Source organism: Rhinoderma darwinii, unplaced genomic scaffold, assembly GCF_050947455.1.
Source record: "Rhinoderma darwinii isolate aRhiDar2 unplaced genomic scaffold, aRhiDar2.hap1 Scaffold_646, whole genome shotgun sequence".
NCBI classification, from domain to species: Eukaryota; Metazoa; Chordata; class Amphibia; order Anura; family Rhinodermatidae; genus Rhinoderma; species Rhinoderma darwinii.
Window position 1 is genome coordinate 55,713 of NW_027464202.1, and position 11,442 is coordinate 67,154.

At 38.7% G+C, this 11,442-nt stretch overlaps 1 long non-coding RNA gene across 1 annotated transcript; it reads left to right on the plus strand.

The window, feature by feature from the left end:
- The first annotated feature begins 4,752 nt into the window (after positions 1-4,752).
- LOC142726972 (uncharacterized) lies at positions 4,753-10,871 on the plus strand. The gene is made up of 2 exons (XR_012877174.1): positions 4,753-6,161; positions 10,194-10,871. It is a non-coding gene; the product is annotated as an uncharacterized LOC142726972 (long non-coding RNA).
- Positions 10,872-11,442: the final 571 nt, after the last annotated feature.

Here is an 11,442-nt window from a genome sequence, read left to right on the forward strand (position 1 = left end):
CAGAGTGACATGGCGGCAATGGGCACAGGGGCAACTACGGTTATATACTACTTGTAGCATTATGACATGGCGGCAATGTGCACAGGGGACAACTACAATTATATACTACTTGTAGCAGGGAGACATGGCGGCAATGGGCACAGGGGACAACTACGGTTATACTACCTGTAGCAAGGTGACATGGCAGCAATGGACAAAAGGGACATTTGGTGTTCTTACCTGAGAGAAACGATGAGCCGTTCCTCCGAGATGCACCGTCGGTCAAAGCTGGAAATCGACATGTAGCAGAAGTTGTGAAACTTGTCCGGGTGCTGCCGCAGGTCTGCATACAGGGTATGGAAATGCACCTTTCTGGGCTGTTGGGAGACAATGGGGTGAACCCAGTACCTCCTCCTCCTCTTCGGTTCTTCTTCCAGCATAGCTTACTGTCCGAATCGCCGAGAGACGAGCCAGTCCAGAAGAGCATGAGAGCATGAACCACACGTGGGTAGTGCATCCTTGCAACGAAAGAAATGCCAGAAACCAAAGTTATATCAGCCGAGGATTCCAACAGAGCTCTCACAAAGCACAAATGCCAGAGAAAATGGTGCCAGAGCGATCATGTGACCTTTTCAAGGGGTTGCGACATAGTGGTGACATCATTTGTAGACTCCCATTTCTTTTTTTTGCGGATCCGTAAATGCGGATGAACTAAGGATGCATGACGGTACGTATTTGCGGACAGCGTGCCTATATGCGAATGAGTCGCAGATGACTTTGGATGACTAGGGATCCGTATTTGAGTAGAATAAAAGCCATTACAGTCGTGTGCATGAGGCCTTAGAGTCCATGCTGTTTAGTTTACAGACGATTGCTTAGGCTGGATACAATTGTAGCATATTACTATCCATGAGAAGTATTTGGCTTCTTTGGGTTTTCACTCCGTGTTTTCATCCCATTACAGCAAAAGTTAAAACAGAAATTTTAGCACAAAGGATATTATAAAGTTGTATAACATTTTTTATTTTACAGTGATCAAGGTTTATTTGCAGAGAACCCCTTTAATACTTACACCCATATTGTCCAAGATTCATATCCCTACATCAAGAGAATTAGAAATTCTACAAGTTTCAGTGTACCAACTATTCCTGTCCAATAGTGGAATGAGATGAACTGGACTTTACTAAATATATCACGCCATGAATTATTACTTATGTTACCTATAACCTCATATTTAACCCCTGACTTTTACAGTTATTTTTGGTTTTTCATTTTCGCTCTTTCCTCCCCAACTTCCAGAAGCCATAAGTTTTTATTTTTTGGTCCCAAAAAAACGTATGAGGGATTGTTTTTTGAAGGACAAGTTGTACTTTTTCACGGCACCATTTATTGTACCATATTATATACTGGGAAACGTAAAGAAAATATTTGCTTAATCGTATTGTCGCCGCTTGTAAAGGGAGTCTAATATTACATTTTAGGAAACTGATGCTTAACCCCTTCGCGCTCAGCGACGTACTATTCCTTCGTGCTAAGTGCATCGTTCGCGCTCAGCACTGGAATAGTATGTCGCGGGAGGAACGGCCATTTCGGCCGTCTTCCCGACACATACAGGAGCTGCAACAGCTGCTAACTCGTACAGCAGTCGCCGCAGCTCCTTCTGCGGAGACTGATCGCTGTGTCCCCGCTGATTAACCCCTTGGAAGCCGCTTTCAGTAGCGATAGCGGCTTATAGGGGTTAAGCTGCCATCATCGGCCCGCTACACGATAGCGGCTGGCGATGGTGGCTATAGCAACCGGACGCCTAACAATGGCATCCAGCTATGCCATTTATGGAAGCCTTGCTGTCAGTGAGTAGCTGACAGCTGTAATACACTGAACTCCGCATATAGTGCAGTGTATTAGAATAGGGATCAGGGCCTCCTGCCCTCAAGTACACTAGTGGGACAAAGTAATAAAGTTAAAAAAAGTTAAAAAAAAGTTGTGTAAAAATAAGAAAATAAAAGTTTTAAAAGTAACAAAAGTAAAAATCCCCCCTTTTCCCTTATCAGTCTTTTATTATTAATAAAAATAAATAAATAAACAAATAAACTATACATAATTGATATCGCCGCATCCGTAACGGCCTGAACTACAAAAGTATTTAGTTATTTATCCCGCGCGGTGAACGCCGTAAAAGAAAATAATAATAAACCATACCAGAATCACAGTTTTTTGGTCACTTCACTTCTCAAAAAATGGAAAAAAAAGAGATCAAAAAGTCGCATGTACCTAAAAATGGTACTGATCGAAACTACCGTTCGTTACGCAAAAACAAGTCCTCACACGGCTTTCCTGATGGAAAAAAAGACAAAAACTGTATGGCTCCTAGAATAAGGCAACACAAAAAGTAAATGATTTTTAATAAAAATTATTTTATTGTGCAAACACCATAAGACATAAAAAAAAACTATAAACATTTGGTATCGCCGTAATCGTATCGCCATGCTGAATAAAGTGAATATGTCGTTTATAGCGCACGGTGAACGCTGTAAAAAAAATAGAATAAAAAACAATAGAAGAATTGCTGCTTTTTAGTCACCACGCCTCTTAAAAATAGAACAAAAACTGTATTCTAGTAGTGCTGTATATCCCTCCGCCTTATTCTAGCACTGTACTGAAACGAGTTACGGAGAAACTCTCCAGGTGGCCTGAGGTACCGCTAATCGTGATGGGGGATTTTAATGCAGTGATGTCTGAAGGGTTGGATAGGTTTCATAGGGGAGGAGGGGGCAAAGAGGAGACCTGACTGCCTTTGGAAGATTAATGGAGGAATTGGGTCTGCGGGATTGTTAGAATAGTTTTATTTTAAATTTATTGTTACTTCATGTAATAGATATTAAATGTGCATGCAGGGTTCTCAGAAAATGCTTTAGCTAACAAAAGGTTAAATATGTTATATTCTTAAGTGTGTAAGTCGGTTGGATTTCTTAATAAAGATTGCAATCTCCAGAGGAAGTCCAACGTGGCCTAATCTCATTCTGAAGTGTAACATTTCATATGACAGGAAAGCCACAAACGGTTTTCAGTTGGTATATGTGTATATAAACCTATGATTATGTAATGAAGGCAGACAACTGCTGATTTCGACTTGTCTCCTCATCGATGAGAATAAAACTCTTATTGGGATGAAAACTTGAATCATTATTGATAAGTATGGAAAATTCTTCTAACATCTTGGTCCTTCGAAGCCGGAAACCAATATTTCCAGACCCTCGTCCACCCGAGGACTGTACACCGTGCACGGGGTGAGTCATCAAAATACTCACTTAATTCAAAGACCTCCGGTTAAATTACCGTTAAAAAGAGGCCAGTCATACGGAGGGACGAGGTGTGGAATGACGGTTTTTAAAAGAACATAGTAAGGAGAATTGAGGATTCGAGTTTTCATCTGAATAACGGTAATATAATTTTGTATATATGTGTTTTTATTATTTTTCATATTTAGATGTTATAAGGTTATGTGATAAAAAAACAAAAAAAAAAGATAACGTAAAAAACCTGAGTTGGAACTTAGGTACTGAGACTGGGTCTTAGTTATATTAAGCAGAGGTCTTAATATAAAAACCTGGGAATAGCGGTTCTCGAGGTTAGTAGTCCATAGCCTGTGTGAGAAGGCTACAGGTAATAAATAACTCCGTGCAGCACGTAAAAGATAAAGTACTTGGAGATTTGGAGGATCTCCTATAGATTAAGTATTATGATTATTTCTTATAGAGTATTATGATTGTTTCTTATAGAGTATTAGAATTATTTGTTAGAGTATTAGGATTATTTGTTTTATAAAGTTTAAGATCGTGACTAAAAGTATTGAATGATTGAGATAAACTAAATCCAAAGTTAAAGAAAGATAAAGACTTTCAAACTGTGGTGTAAAGACTCATCCAGGACATCTGCTGCTGGTCTGACCAGCCTCTTATTGTCTCTGGACGCCCCTGACACCAGAAGTTTTAAGGTAATCAAGTATTTCTTTGGTGCAGTTAAAAGAAATGGTTGTTCTAGATGAAACATATATGAGACTCCTTGACTGTGAAGAATGAATGTATGAGGGTTAAATAAATAAAACCCTGTGTGTATAAGGGAGTCCAATTAGGAATGGTCCTTTGTAAAATTGTTACAGGGACAAATCAGTAGGAAAAATACTGTTAAAACACCCAGGAACATGAAGTATATGACTGATCAGCATAATACTTGTAAATATTGTTGTGTTTTGTGTGTGTTCTGTGAAACTTTGGTGAAAATACCTTGTGGTCAAGATATATGAGTTATACAGAAATATAGAATATGATAGTAGGTTTTGTTATTCATATCGAATTTGTCTGTTTGTTAATCGTTAATCATGTGTCTTGTCTAAATGTGGTAAAAGTGAGAGTTGAGACAGTGTTTGACATTTCCTCGTCGTGGTCACCTTGGGTGAGCGACATTACTGTCTTGGGACTGTGTTTTGGTAAGCAGCTCTAGGCGTGTAGAGTGCAGCGAGTCCTACAGTCCAGGGAGAATAACGTTTTGGTGCAGCAAACACTGTTATTCAATATTCCCAACTGACCATCAAAATTCTACAAGACTCTTTGAATGAGATCAAATTAGAGTCAGATCATAGAATAGTCAAAATAATTGATAAAGGATACAAAGTTAATCAAATCTTTTCATATTAAAAGTGCTCGTAAGATTCCTATTCTAGAAAAAAGAAAAAAGAAACTATTTAGGTGTCCATTAAATAAATAGAGAGACATATACTAAAATTGCTAAATTAGATTTCCTTTCAAAAGGACACTGCTTGTAACATGTGGTTGTTTGTGTTAAAAAGTATTAAATATTCCTTTAGAAGGGGATGTTAAGTATATGCACAAATTAGATGTGGTGAATGTACAATGATGATGATGATAAGGGTGTGGCAAATTTGGATTTAAAAGGACTTTGAGGGTAATTGAATGTTATAATTTAGTGAAGGAAAAAGAGAAGTGTGGTTTTGATTGTGTAAGACGACGGTTGGAAGATTCTCACAAAGGGGAACAAGGTAGAAGGTTGACAGAATGTTAAAATGATAAGGAATGTTAAAGAAGGTTGTTTATATAGTTCAAGATGAAAAACTTTCATAGAACACAATGCTGGCTGGTTGAAAGACCATGAAATGATTGGAAAAGCAGAACTATAGAAGAGTGTGTCAATAAATGTTGATATGTATAGCATGTGCATAAAATAATAGCATTCAATAATAGTGACTGTAGTAGTGATAAAGAGTAATACAGATAGGTACATTGCAATGAGTAAGGTGGATGATAACAAGAAGTATGATGTAGACGTGTATACAGCGTGTGTGTTGCAGACTAGTCTGGGGAGGAAATGAAATTGTGTACTGTTTGATGTGAGATGTTTTTCTCAATCCAGATTAAGAACTGAATTAATTGAATTTCAAATTATTATTATTATATGTAAAATTAGTGTGTAAAAAGTCCTAGAACATTGAACTAAAGTACAAGATTGTGTAAATAGACTGACTTTTTAATTAATTAAGTTAGCTATATAAAATCAGGTTTTAAAGTTATAAATACCGCTTCCTTAAATCTACAAACTTGCAAATGACAATGTCTTGGTTGATATGGAACATGAGTCTGATTGTCACAGTTTAATGTAACTTGACGCCCAAGGGTTACCAGGTGTCACTGATGTACCTCTGACTAACTATGATGTTCAGTATTTTGTAGACGGATCCAGATACTGGAATGAGCAGACAGGACATTTCATCACCGGGTATGCAGTAGTCCAGGAAGGTAAGACAGTGTTGAAAAAGTCACTGCCCTCCAGCAGCTCTGCCCAGGAGGCAGAACTCATGGCACTCGCAGAAGCATGTAAGTTGGGCACAGGTAAAAGGGTGAATGTCTATATAGACTCGAGGTACACCTTTGGAGTCTCACACGATTATGACACAATATGGTGCAAGAGGCTTTCTGACTGCAGCAGGCAAACCAATACAACACTGGTTTGCACCTGGATTTCAGAACGCAGCTGCTCAACATGTAGAGGGTTGCCTGACATGCGTCAGACACAACCCCGGAAAAATGATAAAAACACCCAGTAAGCGCACGCCTTGCCTTGATTACCTCTTCCAGCGACTGCAGGTGGACTACATACAGCTACCCGAGGTGAGTGTATATGAATATGTCCTTGTATCTATTGAAATGTTTTCAAATTGGCCTGAGGCATGGCCAGTAACCAAAAAACATAGCTAAAAACACTGCTAGGAAAATACTCAGTGAAGTAGTATGCTGATATGGGGTCCTGAAGTAATCGAGAGTGACAGAAGAACCCACTTCATAGGAGAAGTATTAGGGCATATACTTACTAGCCTCGGCATCACACAGGCATTCCATACACCATATTATCCATGAAGGTAAACATCTAGATGAAGGAAGAAAGTCAGCAATACTCCAAGCACCGAAACCTCTGACAAAAAAACAAATGATGTCCTTTTTGTGTATGACTAACTTCTGCAGGAGTTGGATATGCTGATATTACAGGACCATTGATGTCTTTGATTTATGAAGAGGCATTTTTTTTTCAGATAAAACAGGTTCTTGTAGGATCTTCAGTGCTTGGACTAACTGATTTAATAAAAACAACAAAGATTTTTTTTTTAATTCAAACTGTAGATTGTAAAAATGGATACATGACTTCAGTGCTAACACAGGAGTATGGGGGAAAGGATAGACCTCTAGCTTACTACTCATCAAAACTCGACCCTGTAGCTAGAGCCTTACCTCCATGTGTTCAATAAGTTGTAGCCACCGCAGAAGCTATAAGAGCTTCACATTAGTGACATTTATGATAGAAAGATGTACCACTTTAAATTTTTCGACCTTGATGTCTACTGCGGAGGATGGTGAACCACATGATTGCCGATCCTCCATAGCAGAAAGAGTGTTAACAAGATCAGATCTTAAAGACATTCCACTACTAGATAGTGATCTCATACTGTTTGTAGATGGATCTTCCAAGAACAAATACATCCTACCCAGCAACTTATTCAGATGTGCAGTTATATTGAGCCATCGGGCAAGCCATGTCTCAACAGGGGGGATGGTAGAGATCATATCTAAAGTGTTCATGGCATATGGCTTTACTAACTACTCTAAAAAAAAAATTTAGTTTAGCTTGTTTAACATGCGCCAAATATAATTCACAGGGGAATGTAAGACCAAAAAGAGAACAGTTCCCAAATCCACAATATCCATTCTAACACATTTGTATGGATTTCATTGAAGTTGTTTTTGCTTCCTAAGATATTAGGTATATGTATAAGGGTGTTGATTTGAAAAAATTTGGCTTGAGACACTTGTCAGATAAACTATCTGTGAATATTATGGTATCTATGGTATCTATGAATATTTCTGTGAGTAGATGTTACAGGTAATAAGCTCAGATTAAGGTACAAATCCTGCTGAAAAGGGTAACAACATGTGTGACATAAAATGTACCCAGTAACTACATATTATCTATGTGCCCTGTCCAGAGGGACAGAGAAGTTTCTCTCATATAAAGGTGTTTGTTTGATTTGATGTACAAGACTTGTCAATGAACTGATGAGACCCAAACATGAGAGCTGATAGCATGAGATTGGTGATAGAATTATTTTCTTAGTTGAGACCCTGTTGTTTATATTGTCTGAGGTTTATAATTATAATGTATATAACATGTCACGGTATTGTGAATAACAACTTGAGGTAAGAGGTGAAGGTCACTGGTTGTTGTCACTCATATGTAAGAAGTACATGGCAGCAATGAGAGCCCGGAGGTCATGTGACCTGTATGTCTTTAGGTTTGAGAAAGATGCTGCCCACGACCTGTTATATCTGCAGGGGTAAAAGTCCCATTAGGACAGTAAGTGACAGTGCAACAATTATGACCAATATGTACCGTGGGGGAGAAGTTTGGATTATTGCCAATATTAGTAGGTTTAGCAGTAAAGAATGCTCATAATATAGAGAAAGTGGCCAACAGATTGGAAACTGGCACAGATTACGTGTTTTATGTTTTGAATTCTGCCCAAAGGGGCATTTGCCAAGTAGTTGGCTCAACCTGTTGCCACTGTATAGACCTTTTTGGCCTTATGCAGGATAGAGCAAGCTAAGAAAATAAAGTCCGTAAGGGGGATAAGCCCTATTTTAAGTACCTGGCTTGGGTACAAAATGTCCTCAAATAAACAAAAGGTGGGAAATATGAAAGTGATTAAAATAATGTTTAGATTAATTCATTTTGTGCAGCAGTCATCTTGTCTGGAGACCCCATCTTGTTCTTATGTAGTGAATAAGAAAGATATTGTTTCTTTAAGACAAGTATATTAATGCTGATTTCGCATGTTATTAAAATAGTTATTTTTGACATTAGTTCCTATGCGAAACCCAAAGAGAAGAAATTTTGTTTAGTGATTATTGCTGTATTCACCAAATGGGTTGACTATTTGTAATACCACAGTTACATCCATTCTCTAGGATGGATGAAGAGTTTGATTTTACACTTGCTGAATATATGGCAAAAATGCTAACCAACAAGGAAGTTTCTATCTCTAATTGTATTCCAGGTGTACCTATACTTGAACCTGAACCTGTGAAGCCAGGAAATTGGATATTATTTTCATTGAAAAAGATCATATCAGGTTCTGCTTACCACACCTACGGGGCCGTACAGATAGCCGAATGTACCTCTAGGATACACTTATCACACTGTAAGGTAGTTAGGGAATTGCCACTATCCTCCTAGGCTATAAGAGACTGATTACAAAGGGTGGTCATTTGTTAGAAGTGACTGGTCTCAAACTTCAGCGAAGAAAACATCCAGAGCCTGGGAGGAGACAGGGCAAAATGTTATTAGTTATTCTAGGTATTCTATGGGGGTCCAAGGTGTGTCAACCAAAGGTATGGGATCCCTGGGACACAGGGTCAGAGTATGATTTCCTAAAGACTTAGCTTAAAGAGTTAAATATTTTAATTTCACTGAAGGTGAGACTGCAATGTATGAAATAGATTTCCGCTCTGTGTTGTAGATCAAGGCAAGGATAGAAACACATCCCACAAACTAGCATATTCAGATAAATACATTTGTACTATCTATGTAAATACCCTAATAAAAAGGATAAGGGACTATATGATATAGGAATTGATGTTTCAGGTACTGGCCTATAGGGCATTTCTTGCAACTGAAAGTTTTTTAGTTACAAAGATAGACCTACCCTGTAAAGTTTATCTGGCCAACTTCACTTATGAAGATAAATTGACATTAGAAACAGGTTACAGTGATAAACATGAATGGTTAGTCTGGATTAGATACACTGCAATCCAAAATAATAGAACTAACTGTATCGCTTGTGCAAAAGCCAGACCACATCCGGCTACTATATCTTTCAGGCTATCAGATAAGGAGAACCCACAAGGTCTGCAATGCGTGTTATCTTTATATAATGCATCATATAATCCAGGTGATAAATTATGTAAGACATTCTCTTTATTGTACCCACCTGTGGGGAGAGATGAAATCCCTCCCTTAGTAGTGGCTTACCCAGGCAACTACACCTGCTTTCTGAGGAATGGGCAAGGTAAGAAAGTAGGGAACCTCACTGAACAATTTTGAGACCGATAATGGTAATTACTCCTCTAATTGGTTTACCAACCAGACAAGGGCAAGGACTGATCTCTGGTGGCTATGGGGAGGCTACTGGCCAAGTGGCAGGGAAGCTGTGCTCTGGTTCAGCTTCTGATGCCATTCCACTTGTTTTTAGCACCTGAGTTTCAGAGAAGGAGTAAACGCCCTGGAGACTAGCTGAATCGCTATAAGCGGTCTATCCCTGGAGGTTCCTTTGACCATAGAATATACATAGATGAAGTACGAGTACCCTATGGGGGGGCAAATGAGTTTAAGGCCCAAAATCGGATTGCATCAGGCTGCGAGTCTGTACTTTTCTGGTGGTCTACGATAAATAAGAATGTCGACTGGATTATTATATTTATTACAATCAACAGAGATTTGTTAATTTTACCAGAGATGCAATAAAGGGCATTGCAGATCAGTTGGGACCTATATCTTTAATGACATGGTGAAATAGAATAACCCTGGATATGTTACTAGCAGAGAAAGGGGGTGTCTGCAAAATGTCTGTTGTACTTTTATTCCCAATAATACAGCTCCTGATGGCAGTATTACCAAGGCATTGGAAGGACTCAATTCCCTGTCCGAAGAGCTTGCAGGAAAACTCCAGAATAAATGACATCTTCACCTCATGGAGTGAGGGGTAGTTTGGAAAATGGACTGGCCTGGTAACATCTGTACTCATGACCATTGCTGTTGTTGCCAGTATATTGACTGTTTGTCGATGCGACACTCTGCATAAGAGGATTGATCCAAAGATTAATTGAGACCTCAGTGACAAAGACAATGTGCCAAGAGATTCAAAAGAAGAGAACCTGTACTGGATAATCTTACAGAACATGTCTACATAAATTTATAAGAGGAGGGAATGTTAGAATAGTTTTATTTTAAATTTATTGTTACTTCATGTAATAGATATTAAATGTGCATGCAGGGTTCTCAGAAAATGCTTTAGCTAACAAAAGGTTAAATATGTTATATTCTTAAGTGTGTAAGTCGGTTGGATTTCTTAATAAAGATTGCAATCTCCAGAGGAAGTCCAACGTGGCCTAATCTCATTCTGAAGTGTAACATTTCATATGACAGGAAAGCCACAAACGGTTTTCAGTTGGTATATGTGTATATAAACCTATGATTATGTAATGAAGGCAGACAACTGCTGATTTCGACTTGTCTCCTCATCGATGAGAATAAAACTCTTATTGGGATGAAAACTTGAATCATTATTGATAAGTATGGAAAATTCTTCTAACAGGGATATTTGGAGAGATAAACTTCCAGGGGTGAGGTAGTACTCGTGTGCATCATCCACATTTCAGTCACTTTCGCGAATGGACTTGGTAGCATGCTCAGCTTCAGCAGTGCCGTACATAGCGCAAATTGAATACCTACAGAGGGCGTTGTCAGACCACTCTCCGATGGCGGTGACGATGGAAGTGGGTGTAAGGCATACCAGGAACCCCGGGAATTGGAAGCTGAATGCGTTTTGGCTAAGATTGATAGATGGCGGGGAAATACGGAACCTGGTTAAAGAATATTTAAATTTTAATACTGAGTCAGTGCTGCGAGGGGTGTTATGGGATGCCATGAAAGCATGGTTGAGGGGAGTATTCATTCAACATATTAAACGAATTAAAACTAAATCTAGGCAATTGGGAGAAAGTTTAGAGGTTCGGGTGACAGAAACAGAAGGGAGACATGTAGAAGAGGGGTCCGAGGAGACACTTAGACATTGGGTGGAGGCACAGACGTTGTTAAAAAATCACCAACTAACAATGGTGGATA